The sequence below is a fragment of the Eumetopias jubatus genome, unplaced genomic scaffold (assembly GCF_037043125.1).
Source record: "Eumetopias jubatus isolate StellerSeaLion01/CBP00866 unplaced genomic scaffold, mEumJub1_p1.0 scaffold_8, whole genome shotgun sequence".
NCBI lineage: Eukaryota > Metazoa > Chordata > Mammalia > Carnivora > Otariidae > Eumetopias > Eumetopias jubatus.
This window is the reverse complement of record NW_028274814.1, coordinates 116,438,329-116,457,800: the sequence shown is the minus strand read 5'-3', so window position 1 is coordinate 116,457,800 and position 19,472 is coordinate 116,438,329. Positions and strand designations below refer to the sequence as shown.

General features: G+C 44.5%; 1 protein-coding gene and 1 pseudogene across 4 annotated transcripts in view; one reads left to right on the top strand and one right to left on the bottom strand.

Annotated features, from left to right (window-relative positions):
* The window catches only part of TMCC3 (transmembrane and coiled-coil domain family 3), a 276,456-nt gene that overhangs the window by 197,805 nt on the left and 59,179 nt on the right, over positions 1 to 19,472 (top strand). The gene's annotated exons all lie outside the window — the stretch shown is intronic.
* On the bottom strand, positions 7,185 to 8,449 carry LOC114211002 (splicing factor 3B subunit 4 pseudogene; annotated as a pseudogene).

Below are 19,472 nucleotides of genomic sequence, written 5' to 3'. Positions count from 1 at the left end.
TGAGACCCTCATTGAGGGCATCTTCCAGCACCAAGTGTTTTTAGCATATGTAATTTTCATGCAACACCCCAGAAACATCGTCTGGTTCTTTGCCACAGAAACAGTCATCTGCCCCAGCGCTGGGGGAAGACAGGGATATAGGATCCATTGGCACATTAGTGCCAGTCCCCAGTGACGTGTCTCCCTGAGGGAGGCTTCCACAGCCAGGGAGTAAGGTGTGGCTTTAGCACGTAATAAAAGGCATCTCTATTTAGATGTTCCGCAGGTACCTCAAAGTCTACATGCCAGACTTCGTTCATTCTCTCAGATCTCCCCACTCCCCTGCCTGGAGCCTGGAATACTTTACCTGTTCAGCATATTCCCAAACCAGAGGTCTGGGAAGCTCCCTCAGCGCCCCCCCCCTTACCCATCACATCCGGGGGTTTACCTCTTAGGGTTCCTCAACCACCTTTGCCTCTCTATCCCCAGCCTCACTTTCTTAGTTAAAACTTCTGGATTTGAAGACGATGAAGGGTTAAGAGTATGGACTCTGGAGTCAGACTTGATTGTCCGCCTCTCCACTCAGCAGCCCTGTGAACAAGCGTGAGAAGTGGTGTGAGGAAACCCATTACAGCAGCTGTTGTTCTGACGTTGAGTCACTCGTGTCCGCCACGGAGATCCCCAAACTTCAGTCATTCCCACACCTACGCATAGCTTCCTACCACCTGTACGATGATTTACTTAATATTTCCAAAGCCATTCACTCCTTCAAAATTAAATTTATTTTTAAAGTATCAACGTTCCCATTGTAGTTAATATTGCCTGAGCCCCCGAGGGCTTGCAGTGCGAGATTACAAGGATGAGCCTCTGCGGGAGCACCCGTAGAGAGCTGCTGGCCCTGAACAGAGACTTTTCTCCCAGCCCAATCACCTGCATGGCCTTGCGGGTGGTTTTCAAGGGAATCACTGGCTCACTGTGATTCTCTGTTACTGCTTTCGCTTTACGCCACTGAAAATAGTTCAGAATCATTTTGGAAAACACTGGGTGTTTGTATTGTATCATCTCTCCTCATCCTTTTAGAAATACTTCTTTTAGACCCACGACTTAGAGAAGATGCTTAGAAGTATATTTTTCATGGATTGTGAAAATTGGAGTGTGTGGAGATGAACAGAAGCTCCACTCTGGGGATTTGAAGGCAGCCTTGTCCGGGTAGGAATACGTGGAAGAGGTTGGGAAAAGGGGAAATTGTACCTGTTCCGGGCCAGATCTCCCATCTTCTCATGACCTGAGAGAAACTGAGGACATGGAAGGCCTTAGGCAAAAGAGTGCAATGTCAGGAAATAAGGACTCTGGGAATTTCAGGCAAGGACAGAAAGTGGGTGGAAAAGAAATTTCAGCTCTGTGTGGTTCTGAAGTAAACTTGCATTTAATTAAGATGAGTATGTAGGCTTGTTGTAAGGAAATTAAATGGTAGCTTGAGCTGCAGCCTTCCACAGAAATTTTGAGATAAGTTCTTGTCCAAAAATAAAGTATGCCCTTAGTGAAAGCTACGCTTTAGCACCTCAACACATTTACTTCAGTGTGTGCAACTGTGTGTTGGGGCCAATAGTCCCTTTTCCCCGTCTTTGTGAAGATACTGTGATAATCCAGAAGGTGTGGAACTCAATTTCAGATAGTCAGTGGTGTACTATTTTAATCTCACTAATTGGAACAGGTGGCCTGTATTTGAGACTGAATCTCTCGTTGGCATAGATTTTAATTTATCTGAAAATCTGAGGCCCATTCCGTAAGGCTGTGTATTGGCATCAGGCAAGTGCTTGAAAGCTTCAACCATTAAAAGCACAGAAGGCTGAGAGGAAGATCGAAGAAATGGAGCTTAATAGTTTGCTGCTTTGATTCACCTCTTAACTGTTGGGTGTGGAGCTAGTCGGGAACATGGCGGAGTGAAGCATGTCCAGATGCTTGAGAAGGCTACTTATAAGTATTTCTCCAGATGAAGACAGTGTCTGAGTATCTCCTTTGAATCCATCCCACAAAATGGCAGGGTTGAAGAGGACTTCATGCAGTCCTCATGTTTTTATAAGAATTAGCACGTCTTCAGGCGTGAGCCGAAGGGGTATGCCAGAGTGACTCAGCTTACCACAAGCATTCAAGTTGAGATACTTTGAAATACCTCTAATGAAATCGGAGATGGTCTCCAGATTATGAACTTCTTCAACTGGACCACTCCTTTTTTTTTTTTTTTTTAACAGTAAATGTGTGCTTTGCAAGATGTCTTGTGAATATCTTGCATCCTTCCAGAGGACAGAATCCCAGTTTTTTCCTCTGACACCCAGAGTCTCTCATCTGACCTTTGTCTTTCACCCAGTCTCAGCCCTCAGACTCTGGCTTCCTTCTTTGTGGTTTCCCTGGCTCCCCTCTGTGCCTGTGAGCACCTGCTCCATTCTTTCACATGGGGGGATGATTGTGTTCATTTATCTACATGTGGATCCTGGTCCGTGGTTGGGGCTTTGTTAATACTGACAGAATGAGGGAATGTGGGTATGTTGTAAAATTGCAGTTTCTTGAGAAGCTGGAAAACATTCTACTCTTGAGTCATATTAGTGCAGATTAATCTACCTTATTTTAAGATTGCTGTACAGGATTCCAGGTTATGGGTATTCCATAATCTGTCTAATTATTACCTTGTTAAAGGACACGTATATTGCTTCTAGACTTTTGGTTTTACAGGCACTTCAGTGACTGCCCTTGCACATGCTTCTTTTTGCACATGTGAAGAATATGGTAGTAGGCTAAGTTCTTAAAAGTGGAATTGCTCCTTAAGAGTGTGTGTATTTTGGGGCACCTGGGTGGCTCAGTTGATTAAGCATCTGCCTTCGGCTCAGGTCATGATCCCAGGGTCCTGGGATCGAGCCCCGCGTCGGTCTCCCTGCTCGGCAGGAGGCCTGCTCTCTCTCCCTCTGCTCCTGCTTGTGTTCCTTCTCTCGCTGTCTCTCTCTCTGTCAAATAAAGAAATAAAAATCTTAAAAAAAAAGAGTGTGTATTTTAAGTTACGATATTGCCAAATTGAATACTATACCTACTCTGTCCAACACTAGGAGGCGGGGGGGGGGGTGTGCAGCAGTGAATATATATAAACTGATATACTGTTTATATAACCATCGGTATATGAACATGCCTCAACTCACATCTTTCTGACACAGTGTATTACAAAACTTTTTGATTCTTGCCCATCTTATAGGTGAAAACTGGTAGCTCATTTTAATTAATATTTTTCCTGATACAAATGAGGTTAATCATATTTTAAAGTTTTTATCTTGAAATAATCACGGACCCCCAGAAGGTTGCAAAAAATGGTTTAGAGATGTCCGTGTACCCCTCCCCCAGATGCTCCCAATGGTTACGTCTTATGTAACTTAGTACAAAAGGTTGATCGTATGTTCACATACTTAAACATTTGGGTTGTGAACTGTTAATATATTCTGGCCATTTGTCTAGTGGGTTATTAATCTTTTAAGTTGTTTTGTAGAAGTTTTTTACTTATTAAATAAGTTGTATTGCACACATATCTTCTCCAGTTCATCATTCCTGACTGTATTTTCTACTGTTATATAGGAAATTGCCATAGATTAGCAACCTGAAACACCCCCGTTTATCTAATCTCATGGTTTCCATGGGTCAGGGATCTAGGTACAGCTTAACTGCGACAGGATCTGGTTCATATTTATTCAGTGTTTGCTGTATGCATCCTCTGCTCAGAGTTTCATCAGCCTGAAATCAAGGTGTCAGCCAGGACTACAGTCTAGTCTGAGACTTGCAATCCTTTTCCAAACTCACTGGTTGTTTATGGAATTAAGATTGTTGCAGCTGTAAAACAGCCCCTCAGCCCAGAAGCTGCCCACTGTTCCCTGCCACTTGACTCTCTCAAAATGTGGTTGTTTCTTCAAGACCAACAGGAGAGCCCCCAACTCTGTTGCATTTTGTCTCTTCTAGACCCTCTCTTTTTTTTTTTTTTTTAAAGATTTTATTTATTTTGACAGAGAGAGACAGACAGCAAGAGAGGGAACACAAGCAAGGGGAGGGGGAGAGGGAGAAGCAGGCTTCCCGCCGAGCAGGGAGCCCGATGTGTGGGGCTCGATCCCAGGACCCTGGGATCATGACCTGAGCCAAAGGCAGACACGTAACAACTGAGCCACCCAGGCGCCCCTAGACCCTCTCTTAAAGGGTTTACCTGATTAGGCCAGGCGCACCCAGATTAACCCAAGTCAACCAATTAGGAACCTTAATTATATCTGCAAAATATTTTCACTTTTGGGCGCCTGGGTGGCTCAGTTGGTTAAGCGACTGCCTTCATCTCAGGTCATGATCCTGGAGTCCCGGGATCGAGTCCCACATCGGGCTCCCTGCTCGGCAGGGAGTCTGCTTCTCCCTCTGACCCTCTTCCCTCTCGTGCTCTCTATCTCTCATTCTCTCTCTCTCAAATAAATAAATAAAATCTTTGAAAAAAATATTTTCACTTTTGCTGTATAACATAACCTAATCATGGGAGTGAGACCCTATCACATTCAGAAGTTTTGCTCACGCACAAGGGAAGGGTATCATACAGGGTATGTACACCAGCAGGTGGGAATCTTGGGAACCATCTTAGAATTCTACCTACTACAGTGTTTTTGTTTTTGTTTTTTTAAGATTTTTATTTATTTGACAGAGACACAGTGAGAGAGGGAACACAAGCAGGGGGAGTGGGAGAGGGAGAAGCAGGCTTCCCGCTGAGCAGGGACCCGATGTGGGGCTTGATCCCAGGACCCTGGGATCATGACCTGAGCCAAAGACTGAGCCACTCAGGCACCCCCTACTACACTTTTTTTTTAATATATTTTTTAAAGATTTTATTTATTTGAGAGAGAGAGAGCACGAGAGGGAAGAGGGTCAGAGGGAGAAGCAGACTCCCTGCCAAGCAGGGAGCCCGATGCGGGACTTGATCCCGAGACTCCGGGATCATGACCTGAGCCGAAGGCAGTCGCTTAACCAACTGAGCCACCCAGGCGCTCCCTACTACACTGTTTTAATGATATGTTGTGTGTATGCTGAGCATGGAGCCTTACATGTAGCAAACACTGAATAAATATTAACCAGACTTTGCCATGAAGAAATTTAAAAATATTAGAGCTTACGGGATTTGTGTCATTCTTGCAATGGCCTTTGAGATTCTTTTAAAAACCCAAACACCATGTTCTTCTAATATATTTTATGATTTAATAAATTTTATCTTTGGCTTATTTTTTAAAAATTTAAACTCCACCCCCAGCATGGGGCTCGAACTCACGACTGAGCCAGTCAGGTGCCCCAATCTTTGGCCTATTTAGAATTTGGTTCCCTTTGCGCAGTTAGCTGCCTTTAAGAATACACTGCTGTCCACATCTATAGTTTTATTTTTATAAATTTCTACTTTTTCTCTGGGTTTTAAAACTATTTTTTAAACTATTGAATTAAAGGTTATAGTTTTAGTACATTTATTCTGGATTGATACCCACCTCCCCCCTCAAACCAGGATTTGGAATGAGCATTTTGAGAACTCGAGCTCATGCATTTATAAACTTTCAAATAGGCATGATTCCAGTGTTCTTTACAGTAAGGAAAGGCCAAAAGGTAGAGGGGACGAGATGGTGAAGTTCGTTGTTTTTTAAAAATTTTGCTTTCAATTCTTTCTTTTGAACTAGATGTTGCCTGTCAGCGAGTCCTATTTAGTATAGAAACCTGACTTTCCACATGTTTGCAGAAGCTGTTACAATATGAAGAATGTGTGTTGTTGCTTCCTCATCCGGCTTTGCCGCCTTAATCTGCTGTAGTCCACCATCCCAGCTAGGGAGATGGAAGAGCAGGGACTCGCCTAACCTTGTGCTCTGCGGGGCAGAGACCTCTTTCCAGCTTATCCCCCTCTCACTAAGTAAATAGATTTCGTGCCCTGTGCTGTTCTCGTCCTAGGACACTGAGGTGGATTCGTCACTCACGTTAGGATAGTGAATACAACCAGATTTTGTATTTGTGGGTTATAAGCTGTTTCTCTCTTTGGCTTGATTATCCTAATTTGTTAAGTTACCCCTGTGGCTTGCTAAGGGGTTGTTATGTGCACCTGTGTTAATGATTGAGCGGCTCACCTGCCTTATAATCTTTGCATTTGACACAGAGGGAGGTTAAACCTGTTGTCTGTGTCCAGAAACTAACACTTAACGTTTTGTAACCTGACCCAAGAGCATATTAAAGGTGGAATGAATGTGCTTTTATTACATTTCATTTGAGAAAGGCATCATGCTTGTAAAAGCCTCCTGACTTAAGCAACTATCAAGTAATATTTGTTGTATAAAGTTTACCTCCTGTACTGAGCAATTTAGAGCTACTCACTGAATTGGCATCTGTTGGGTAAGTGGGCACCAAAATTAAAGCAAGAGTCTTCTTTCATTCATTCTTATCCCGTTACCACCAGGAAGCCATGAGGGCTCTTATAACCAATCATTATCTGTTTCCAGCCCTCAGAAATGCTCTACTATTTGGGTGAGTGGGAGCATATTAAATTCTACCGCTGAGAAATTTGACTAGCAGTCTGGCCACTTAAGATGATCTGATGGCAAGAGAGTTTTTTTTACATACTTACAGCTCAAATTAAGCTCTTGTTTTTGTTTACTTATTAACATCTTTGTTTGTTTGTTTGTTTATTAAGTAAACTCTCCACCCAGTCTGGGGCTTGAACTCACCACCCTGAGATCAAGAGCTACATGCTCCACAGACTGAGCCAGATGGGTGCCCCTAAGCTCTTATTTTTAAAGCAAGACTTAGAGTTAAAATGAGAGCTCTTCAGCCTTGTTGATGTTTAAGGGACAGTTTTGCAAATTGAGCCCACCATTCCAACAGTCATTGTTTAGTGCTTTTATTTCTTTGGGCAAATAGGAAATGAATGATACAGTTTTGTGTTTCGTTTTGTTTTGTTTTTAAACAAGTTTAGTTTTATTTTCTCTGTGCATTTGCAAAACACTTAGGACCAACACAGAAAAAAAATAAAACCTCCTGTGAAAAACATTACACTTAAGAAAAAAAAAAGGCCTGAGAGGGATTAGTGCCTTAGCCATAGGGAGCTACAGCAACTCTGATTGGTCCAAGGAATTGAAAAGATATTGGGAAGAAAGAACAGGAGGCAAGAGAATGAGAAATTACTGAGGAAGAGGGCCTCGAAGTGGCCCATGAGGGGGAACTGGAGGCCGGGGGGTGGGCCAGGGTGGAGGGAGGGGCCCTCGGTGGTAGCCATAGGGTGAGGGTCATGGAGGCCCAGTGTATCCATGAGAAGGCATCAGTGGAGGAGGTCCATGCATCCCATGTGGAGGCATAGGACCTGGGTGACCCATGGGAGATCCAAATGGAGGTCCTCACGGGGGCATGCCCATTGAAGGAGGTCCAGGATGAGGCATTCCGGGTGGTGGCTGCCCCCCGAGGCCTGGGGGCCCAGCATGGGGGTGTCCTAAGCCATGAGGGCCATGGTGGGCCAGCTGCATCTGAGACATACCTGGATGGGACATCCTACCTGGTGGGAATGGGCGAGGATGTGAGTGTCCATGTCCAGGATGTCCAGCCCCTGGGGTTCCTGCTGATGGTGGGCCATGTCCTCCAGCCCCAGGAGGCATAGGTGGTGGGGGCATGGCTGGGGGGTATCCCAGGTGGAAGGGCTCCAGGAGGTGGCAGTGGGGGTGCGAAGGACCCAGGAGGAGGCATGCCTGGTGGAGGAAGCCCGGACCCCAATGATGATACCAAAGGACTGGGGACTGAGGGTGGAGGGGGTGCATCTGCAAACAGCTGATGAGGGCGGTCAGCCTGGAAGAGTGGGTTCTGGGCTGCCAGAAGTCGTTCAGCTGCTGAGCCATGGTGCTCACCCTTGGAGTCCTTCTTGAAGGCATAGGACACAGTGATAGGGCAGTTACAGAGATACTGCCCATTCATGGCCTCAGTAGCTGCATCCGAAGCATCAAATGAAGCAAAATTAATAAAGGCATAACCTTTAGAGTTGCCTGTGTCAGGGTCCCACATATCTTCGGGGTTTGTAAGATGACCCGAAAGGCACTGAAAGTATCATAAAGCAGCTTCTCATCAATCTCCGGGTCTAGATTGCCAATGGAAATGTTGGCCCCCCATGTCCAGGTTCTTGTTGGGAGCTGATGCTTTGTTCACCTGTATTGGTTTCCCATAGAGTTTGATCATGTTCATGATCTTAATGGCATAGTCAGCATCTTCCTCACTCAAGAATTCCACAAAGCCATAGCCTTGGTGCTGACCTGTGACCTCTGTCCTTTGGCATGTGGGTGTTGACTACTGGCCCTGCCTGGAGAAATCGCTCCCACAGCAGTGGTTGGCTAACCGTCTCGTCCAGGCTCCCGACGTAGACAGTGACATCCTGGTCCTGCTCGGAGATCGGCCTGGCTGCCATGGCGAAAGAGCTCCCGCTGTCTCCAGGCAGCCTAGTTTTGTGTGTTTATGGCTATCTTTAGATATTCATGCCTTCTCAACCTTCCTTTTTGAAAGAATTTGTTGCACATATGGGGTAATTTTAATGGTAACAGATTTGCTAAATAAGAATAATACATATACTTTTGAAAGACAGAGACACTAAATCCATATACAAAGATTATTTTATATTTTCTGATACTTTGGACATTTCAGAGATCACAGTTGCTTTGTTAGTAAATGATTCTTTAAAATAACTGCTCCTGGGGTGTCTGGGTGGCGTAGTTGGTTACAGCTTCCGACTCTTGGTTTCTGCTCAGGTCTGATCTCAGGATCATGAGATGGAGCCCTGCGTCGTTGGGCTCTGCACTTAGTGGGGAGTCTGCTTGAGATTCTCTCTCCCTTGGACCCTCCCTACCCCTCTCAAATGAATAAATCTTTAAAAAAGAAAAAAAATTAAATAATTGCTCCTTAGTTTATTTACACAATAGCCTAAAATGAGCCTGGATGTTTTTCTAGGACAGCTAGCTTATTAAATTCTCAGTGGATTTTAATTTTCTTAAGTTTATGCTTGCTTTGATTGTTTAATTAAGGTTGAAGTTAATGTTCTCTGCAAGTAAATGCAGTGACATCAGATTCCAAGCTTATAAGGTAATGAAATGGTCCATCAGAAACCACAGCTTATACCATATTTAAAAAGTAAACCAGATTCGCAGAGGGAAGGATGTTCTGAGCATGAGGAAAACCCATATCAAGTCATTAACCACACAGTTCTGGTTAAATAGTAGACAGATTTATTTTTAATTACTAAATGCGTCAGACCTGGAAAAAACATTTAAAAAATATGATACCCATATACTTATGTCCTAGATTAATAGGTGATAACATTTTGCCATATTTGCATCAGATTTCTGCCACTTGTTTTTAAGAAATAAACGGCCCCAGGTGCAGCTCTTTGGATGCTTTCTTGTTTCCTGTGCCCTCAGAGGTCTCCATAACGACGTTGTCAGGTTTCATTCCTTTGCATGCTTTTATACGTTGAATGAACTCATAAGCAATATATAGTATTGTTTCTTGTATTAAATATTTATATAAATGTCATCTCTTTTCTGATTTGCTATTTTATTTAGCATGGTGTTTTTATTTTATTTCTTTAGGCTTTTAGGTGTTTGGGTCTTTTTAAGTTTTATTTATTTAAGTAATCTTTACACCCATCATGGCGCTTGAACTCACGACCTTGAGATCAAGAGTTGCATGCTGTTCCAGCTGAGTCAGCCAGGTTCCCCCCCTCCAGCATGGTGTTTTAAAATTTTATCCTACTTCATTCCCATCTGTATTTTTGATTGCTATATCTTATTTCAGTATATGAGTAAACCAGCATGTGTTTATAGCCATTCTCCTAGTGGTAGACAGGTAGGTTAAGTCAGAGGTCTGTATGCTTGTGGGAGAATTTCTCTGAGGAAGATGCCTAGAAGTGACATTACTGGGGCAGAGGAAAAAGTATCTTCACCTTTACCATCTGTTCTTAAGTAGCTTTGCCAAGTACTCGTACTTATAAGAGTGATTTGTTAAAGCCACATTTTAATATATGTCATAGGAAATTTTCATAATGATGCTAGATTTTGTGTAGGTGTTTAAATAGTATTTGTTTCAAGTTTGTGTGCATTTTAATTTTTCCTGAAAGGAAATATAAAGTTATTTTGAATTTGCCAGCAGGCAGTTTTTTTACACCTTGTCAAGAATTTAGCATTCTACTCTTGTTTATGTCTATAAAAGTTGATGTGTCAATATTTTATTTATTGAGAGATTATTTACATACAGTAACCCCCCCTTAAGTGTACAGTTATATGATGACACAGTCTTGTAACCACCATCCAAATAGGATACAGAATATTTCCATCACCCCAGAAAATTCCCTTTTGTTCCTTTTTAGTCATTACTGTGCTGTCCCTAGTAGTCATTGGTCTGATTTCTGTTCTTGTGATTTTGTCTTTTCCAGAGTGTACTCTAAATGGAATCAGATAGTGTGTAGCCTTTTCCAGTGTGGCTTCTTTCACTTAGCGTAATGCTTTTAAGATTCCCTGATGTTGCCTGTGTCAGTGCTTTATTCCTATTTAGTGATAAGTAGTATCAGTATATTTTTAAGAGTACTGAAGTATGTGAATATGAACAGAGATGCAAAATGACTTAAATCCCATGCTTCTTGTGACTGATTTTATCTGTTATTCTCATGTCACTACCACAGCATTAGGAACAGTCTAGAACGTCAATCTCCAGTTAGAAAGTACATTAATTTGTAATCCTGTTCCTTCTCAAATGTTCTGTTACTTCAGAATATTAAAAAACATGCATGAAATTAGAGCTGGTGTTCTGTGTCTTAACCTAGGGTCTGTGGTTTTTGTATATTTGTACTTTCTTTGGAATGGTTCTCATTGGTGGCAAATGACCTTTTAAAAAAGATGAAGAACCACCTGTCTAAGGTAAGCTCTTGTTTCCGAATTAAAAACATCAATTTATAGAAGTATATTTATTCACATGTCAGTGGGTCGTGCTTTTATGTTGATTGAAAAAGTTTACCAGATATTGGCACAGAGAACTCATTTTGGTTTATCACGTGGCAGGTACGGATAGAGTATTGGTAGAGCGAGTGTAAGTCAGCGTCCTCCCTGCGGTGGGACGAAGGCTTTCCCAAGGTTACCACAGTTTTCCTGAAGTGCCGGACAGGAGGAGCGGCCCTCCTCGTCTTACCGACGGGGAACAGAGGCTTGGACCAGTAGATGACTTGTGCGGGGTCATACCCCAGCTTGGTCTGCGTTCCAGAGCCTTTGCCCCTGACCACTGGGCGAACTGCTTCCACATCTGAAGGGATAGTGACACAGACCCCCAGGTGTAGACACTTGATGGGTGCTTTATTTTCCTTTCTCTGGCTTTTCAGTATTTTCATAACTTTTTTTTCAAAATTTTTTATTAACATATAATGTATTGTTTGTTTCAGGGGTCCAGGTCTGTGATTCAACAGTCTTACACAATTCACAGCACTCATCATAGCACATACCCTCCCCAGTGTCCATCACCAGCCACCCCATCCCTCCCACCCCCCTTCACTCCAGCAACCCTCAGTTTGTTTCCTGAGATTAAGAATCTCTTATGGTTGGTCTCCCTCTCTGGTTTCGTCTTGTTTCATTTTTCCCTTCCTTCCCGTAGGATCCTCTGTCTTGTTTGTCAAATTCCTCATATCATTTTCATAACTTTTCTAAAACAAACATGTTTGTGATGAAATGTAGCTACCCGATGAGAACCTTTATCCTGAGAAGATAAATCACATCGATGCTCTTTCTGATTTACTCCTTTGGTTTGTCCTGGATCTGGGGAAGGCTCACGAACGAGCACAGTTGATGGAAACCAGGAGCAGGGCTGCGCCGTAGATATCCCAAGCGACACACCCTAGAGCACAGATCTAGAACTTCTCCCCTGGCTTATTTCTCACACAGGGCCTATTTGAAGCAAGCTAGGCCCAAACTCAGTGCAAAATATAAGGAGCAGCGGGCTGCCTTATCCCAGAGCTCCATCATTGTCCTCAGTGCTGCCTTGCGCACCCAGCACTACTCTGGGCCCCGAGGTCTGTGAGACGCGCACCGCTCTTGAGGAGCTCAGGCTGGGGAGGACAGTCTGCAGACACAGAAGGACAGTGCTGCAGGGAGTCCTGGCCTCACATGGACCCTTCTGGGAAGAATCGATCCAGAGCCCACTCTGAGAAGGAGTAGGTGTCAGCGGTTAAGCCTTTCTGGCTCATCCTCCCTGCTGCAGGGTTGTTCCTGATAGTTGTTTGTAGGACACAGTTGGCAGAGGAGGACAGATGGTAGCGATTTGGAAGGTTTTGGTTCGCCTCCGATTAGCCCTTTGGTATGTATTTTGTGTATGTGTTGTATATGTATGCTGTCCTCGTGCAGAGGAAATACTAAATCATGGGCGTCACAGATAGCTTCTTTGATTTGACTCAGACGGAAGAAGGATGCTGCAGAAAAGGGAGGAACAGAGATGTTAATTGTCATGGCAACCAGCAGGTTTTTATAGTGGAACATTGCTTTTGTAACCTAAACCAGTCACCTTTTTGCTCACTGAAGAAAACAGACTGACGCAAACTCAAGAAATTATAGTACCATTTCTCAGCGGGGTTTTATTTGCTTCTCAGAAACAGCCTTGCAATGACTTTAGTTCCTTCATAGAATTTCAGAGCTGAAAGGCACCCTGGCGCCTTGTAGAACTATATGAAGTCAGGTGCTTATGGATTTCCTATTATTATGTGTCACCCCATTTCCACTCCTGCCCCCCTCCTGGGCTAATGCACGTGGCCAGGATTTTTACAAGCGACTAGAATGAGGATGAGTTTGGAATCTGGCAGACACACCCTCTGTGACAGGGGCTCCTCCCCACAGGAGAGTATTCCATTTGCCATCCTTTGAAAGCTTCTGCTGTTTGCTCCTGTGTGATCCTGTCATGATTGCTTCTTCACCGTCCATCAGTCTGTAGACTCAGCAGATGCTGAGATGCTTAGACAGTCTCACTCCTGCGGCCACTGTCTAGGCAAGTTCAGAGTCCGCCCTTTGCTGTCTGAGAACTCCTGGAGACTTGAACCCCTGTGGTTTTCTTTTAGTAGCTCTGGTGAGCGTTCGTGGACCTGCGGTACAACAGGCCAGTGTAAGAAAATACCCATCATGTGAACAGGTGGAGCTCAGCCTGGGGACATAAGGACTTTCTTGAACACCCCAGCAGAGTTTTCTTGTTGATTAGCGCTTAGAGAGGAGGCAAAATTGTAGGTTCCCCTTTACTTCCCCTAATTTCTTTGTCTGAGGAGCCCCTGTCACCCAGGACAGCTCTGGGTGAGATTGATAGCTCTGGGACCACTGGTCCTAATGGGCTTCCTTGGATGGTAGCATCAAGATTGATGGTACCTGTGTCCCCACAGCCGGTGGCATGGAAAAGGCGTCACTCGAGTGCCTTTTCACGGCACTGGGTTGAAGAATGATGTCCCTTGCAAACCTTGGATTGGCTTCTTCCTACCCCGTACTGCAGGTGTCTCCTGATGACTCCCTTTCACCAGGTCGGGAATGTGGTATGTGCGAGAGCCCAGTCATAAGCAGCCCAGGTATGAATCGTGCTCGTAACCATTCTGCTTTCAGCCTAATTCAACAAATACGTACTGAGCACGTACTATGTGCCAGGCATCCCAGGAACCAAAGCAAAAATTGCCCTCATCAAGCTCATATTCTGGTAAGGCAAGGTTGACGGACCAGACCAATAGGTAAAATACACATTATGTTAAATGGTGGTAGGTACAGTGTTCAAACATAAATCACGGCAAGGGGGCTGGGGAGACCCGAGGGGTGGGAGTATAAAGAAGCAGTTGTAAATAGGAAACTCAAGGAAAGCTCTTCCCAGAGGTGTCACTGAGGAAGGACCTGAGGAAGTAAGCCATGCAGGTCTGTAAGGGGAATTGCATTCCAGGGAGAGGGAACAGCAAGCAGGGACTCCCTGGGACAGGGGTATGCCTGTTGTAGGTGAGGCGCATCCGTGGGGCCACGTGGCAGGAGCTGAGTGAGGACACGGGGTCCCGGGGGTAGCGGGAGGCTGCTTTATGTTTTCCAAATTTGCCTGGACTCCCGGATTAAAGGTGGGTGTGAGCTGGTGTCGAGGGACGTGTGGGGCACGGTGACAGTGCCTTGGATGAGGGTGCTAGCAGTGGAGGTGATGAGAAGTGGTCAGATCTTCTAAACGCAGGCCATTTTCAAGCCCTCCTTTCGTGTGCCTAGAGTTCGGAGGGGCAGTGTGGTACCAGCGCCCTGGGGAGGCTAGGCCTGGGTTTTAAATTCTTCCACGCTGTGTGAGCTCACATTCGACCATTTCCTCAACCAGTTTGAGCCGGTTTCCTCATGTAAAAAATAAGTATAATTCTTTCTTTAGAAGGGTGTTGAAGGCTTCCAAGATAACGTACTGAAAGCGTCTTCCCTGACTCCCATTCTCATCTCCCACCTGACTTGGGTTCTCCCTACCCAACCTGTGCCCAAGTCTGTTGTGAACTTCCATATTCTTGTCACTTGTGTCTCTCCCCACCAGAAAGTGGGCAGGGACTGCATCTTCTGTGCTTGGCACAGAATGCACAATAAATGTTTGGATACATAGGGAAATGGAAGGAAACAGGGAAGAAAAGGATGCATTAAGAATTTCATGCATAAATACTAGTGTAATATTTGAGATTATACACTCCCAACAGATAGCAGGACTTTCTTTTCAGAGTTCATTGTTTAAGGACATCAAATGACAAGTTAAGGCATTGGCTACATTTGTTATATAAATAAGTCTAATTAGGAAAACACATACCTTATTTTCATATTTTAAAATTTATCTTTTCCTTGCTCTTGGCTTATAGAGAAGTGTTTGTTCAGAGATACTAATTGGTGTTTTTATTTAGGTGTTAAGAATAAAGATTTCATTAGATTTCCTCAACAGTCTAAGGCAATTTTCCCTGAACATTTTATTATGAAAACCTTCAAATGCATAAAAAATACAAAGCTAGTAACCATTTAAGTTCACACTCTCTTAATATGCAGATAATCTAAATCCATACAGGCAGGTTTTCTTTTGCATTTGGAATGCTTCTTTCACCTGTTATGATGTGGAAAGGCTCAATCCGTTAACTCTCCTGTTGGAAAAATTTTGTGTATGACACCTTCTTTCACTGTGAGACCCTTTGACCTTCATCTGGAAATGCTGCATCATTTACATTTAAAGTCAGGGTTATGGGTTGAAATGTGTCCCCTCAAAACGAGATGTTGAAGTCTGTGATATTGTGATTTATAATAAATACAGTTGACCCTTGAACAGTGCGGGGTTAGGGGCACCGACACCCCCCTTCCCACAGTGGAAAATGCATGTGTAACTTTGGTCCCCCCCCAAAAAAATAACTACACGTACCCCACTGTTGACCGGCAGCCTTACTGATAACCTAAACAGTTGATTAACACATATTTTATAGGTCATATGTATATATCACATATTGTATTCTTACAATAAATATGTTAGGGAAAAGAAAATGTTACTAAGAAAATCATAAGGAAGAGAAAACACATACACGGTACTGCACTGTAAAAAATCCACGTGTAAGTGGACTCGTGTCTTTCCAACTCCTGTTGTTCAAAGATCAACTGTATATATTTGGTCTTTGTTTCCATCTCTGACACAAGGCTCCTAAAACCTTTGGAATTTCCTAAGTGATTGTAATGATAAAAGTGAAATGGGAGTCTTTGTGATTTATATAGCAAGCCCCTTTCAAACGCGGTGGAGTTTGCTAATGAAGCGACTTTTGGGAAGCCCGTAAGGATGGGGCTCGTTGCCAGGGGAACCAACCTTGAGGAGTAGAATGAAATTTTCAGTCCCACCTCCCACCTCTCGGGAGGGGAGAGGGGCTGGAGGTTGATATAATCGCCAGTGGCCAATGGTTTAATCTAGCATGGCTTCATAATGAAGCCTCCATGAAAGCCCCAGAGGTTGGGGTGTGGAGAGCTTCCAGATTGATGAACACATGGAGATGCAGGGAGAGTGGCTCTGAGAGAGTGCATGGGAGCTCTGCGTCCTTTCCCTGGACCCTGCCTGTGCATCTCTTCTGTTTGGCTATTCCTGAGTTATATCCTTTTATAATAAACTGGTAATTGAGTAAACGTCTTCCTGAGTCTGTGAGCCACTCTAGCAAATTAATGGAACCAGGGAGAGGGTCATGGGAGCCTCTGGGTCTGTAGCCAATGGGTCAGAAATACAGGTGACAATCTGGACTGGAGATTGGTGGCTGAAGCAGGGGTTGGCGGACTTGTAGTACTGATCCCTTAACCTGTGTGATCGGATGCTGTCTGCAGGTGGATAGTGTCGGAATGGAGTTGAATTGTAGGATATGCAGCTGGTGTTGGAGGTTTGTGTGGTGACCAGCAGTGTGGTAGTAGGGTGAGAGAAGACACAGGAGTGAGTTTGCCTTTACAAAGCCCTCACCCCCAGAACTTCAGAATATGACCTTGCTGGGAAATAGGGTCTTCACAGAAGGAACCAAGTCAAAATAAAATGAGGTCATTAGGATCGGCTGTAACCCAGTATGACTGGTCTCTAAAAAGAGGGGATTTGGAGACAGGCGTGCACAGAAGACCCCGGGAGAGCACCTACAATGTGAGGACTGACCGAAGATCGGTGTGATTTAACTACAGGCCAGGGAACACCTGATGAGGTTGTTGGAAGCTGGTGGAGAGGCCTGGAACGGTTCCTTCCCTAGCACCCTCAGGGGGAGCCTGGCCTTGCTGACACCTTGATTTCAGGCTTCCAGAACTGAGACAATAAATTTCTGTTGTTTTAAGCCACCCAATTTATGGTGCAGTCCCAGGAAACTGATAGCCATCGTGTTTCCTACTGACCAAAGAAGTACTAATACTTGAGCCCAGCGTGAATAAACGTACAGAAGGTCTTGAAATCTCAGCATAGTAACTGATTAACAGCTGGTTATCTCTGTGATCTCCCAATACGGTTATGTTAATATTCTTTGCCATCCAAATAAATACATCATTTAAAATCGCTTGTAGCAAACCCATGGAAGTTCCAAGAATATGCCTGTGGAGCCAGTTTGAAAAACCCAGGTGTAAGAGGAAGAGAAACAAGCAGACTTTGGTTCTGAGTTCAAATCCTCTCTCTGCCACGTGGCCACCTGCATCATCTTTGAGTCTGTTCCGCATCTGTACAATGAGAATGATACTTAACCTCCCCTGTGGACTGTGGGCTTGAGAACTAGAGGTCATGAAAACGGTCTAGCATCAAGACTTACATGTAGCAGATGCTCAGAAATCGGTTGAGGATTGGAAACATGGGGGTGAAGGGAAGAATCGGACCAAGGAAGCTTGGAAAGATTCCGCTAGAGTAGGTGGTCTGACTCCCCTTGTTTGAACACCGAGAGGTGTTCATACAAGTGGTTTTTCCATCTCGAGGGAGCTAGAAGAGAGCTTCTGGTTCAGACATGAGTCTTGTTTCCTTAACGAGGCACAGAGACCCCCAGAGACAAACAACTTGTCCCAAGGTCAGGCAGTCTCTTCGCTTGGGCTGTTTTCTTATTTAATAGGGCAACCAAAAACAAAACAAAAAACTGGTTGTGTTGTTTTTTCCCTTTTTGTTCTTTTAAATAACAGCTTTATTGAGCTACAGTGCACATACCATACAATTCCCTCATTTAAAAGTGTATGATTGCATGGATTTTAGTATATCTGCAGAGTTGTGCAATCACCACCACAATCCATTTGGGAACATTTTCATCACCCCCCAAAACACTCCAGACCCATTAGCAGTCACTCTCCATTTCCTCCCTCCCAAGCCCCCAGGCCGCTCCATCCACTAACTTACCTTCTGTTCCTCTGGATTTGCCTGTCCTGGAGATTTTCTGTAAATGGAATCAGATGTAATGTGGTCTTTTGTGCCTGGCTTCTTTCAGTCAGCGCCAAGTTTCCAAGATTCATCCTTGTTGTAGCATGTGTCAGCATTTCAGTCCTTTTTATTGCCAAATAACCTTCCATTGCATGGCCGTCCTGCGTTTTGTTGATCCACTCATCAGCTGACGCACACTTGGGTTGGTTGTTTCCGGTTTGGGGCCGTTAGGATTGCTGTATTGCCCTAAACATCCCTGTACGAGTGTCTGGGTGGGCTTAGGCTTGCTTTTGTCTTGGGTCCGTGCCAAGGAGTAGAAATGCTGGCCCGCCTGGGAGTTCTGTGCTCCACCTTTTGAGGATCTGCCAGAGTGTCTCCCCAGCAGCTGTACCGGTCTGCGTCCCCACCGTGTCCCCACCACGTCCCCAACTGCGTTCCTGCCAGCAATGGACCAGCACTCCAGTTTCTCCACATCTTCGCCAGTGCTTCTTACTGCTGTCCTGTGATTATAGCCCTCCTGGCGGGTGGAAATGGCATCTCTTTGTGGTCTTGTGTTGGTTTTTTTTTTTTTTTTGGTTTTTGAAATTTCTTTTAACGGAAGTAGTTGTATTTATTATATGATGAAATAGGTGGATTGCCTCTAGCTGAAAAGGCTGGTGTGATTAATAATATAACTTCTAAATTAATTTCCATGCTTTTATATATCCCTTCTTTAAATCTCTCTCTTTTAAAGTAAGCTCTCTACCCAACATGGGGCTTGAACTCCTGGCCCTGAGATCAAGAATCCCATGTTCTTCCGACTAAGCCAGCCAGGCGCCTCCATATTCCTTCTTACTAGTCATTTCTTGAAATCAGTTCTCCCAAACCAGTGTTAGGTAGAATAACTTGTGAGTTTGCATGGCGTGGCTTTTACTTCATTACTAAAATTGCACAAGACCAGGCACCTGGAGCTTCGGGGTCCTCCCCACTGCAGAGTCCGCGGCTGGAAGTCCTCCTCAGCAGCCAGTCTTTTGAGGGATGGTAGAGGGTGTCTGGCCCCTTGTCATCTTATTTAAGTGGCCAGGGCATTTACTGATGACTCTCCCAAGGGTTGGCTGCTGCTGTGCAGATACGGTGCTTATTATAAAGGGGTACGGCCCCAACTGGCCCCTTGGACCGGTACAGATAGACTCCACGCCCTCTTCACAGACAAGCTTTATGGGCTGCAAGTTCTATCATAAAGAACAAGAAGCCGAGGGTGCCTGGGTGGCTCAGTTGGTTAGGCGACTGCCTTTCGCTCAGGTTATGGTCCTGGAGTCCCGGGATCGAGTCCCGCATCGGGCTCCCTGCTCGGTGGGGAGTCCGCTTCTCCCTCTGACCCTCCTCCCTCTCATGTTCTCTCTTTCTATCTCATTCTCTCTCTCAAATAAATAAAAAAAAGAACAAGAAGCCAAACAAAATGCATAGCACCTGTGAGGCCAGAAATAAATGTTGGTTGAATGAATGGATAGCTTGGGCTTTGGAAGACAGACACCATTCTAGCATGGCAGCTTGAGCAAGCTCTTAAGCTCCCGGAGCCTTGG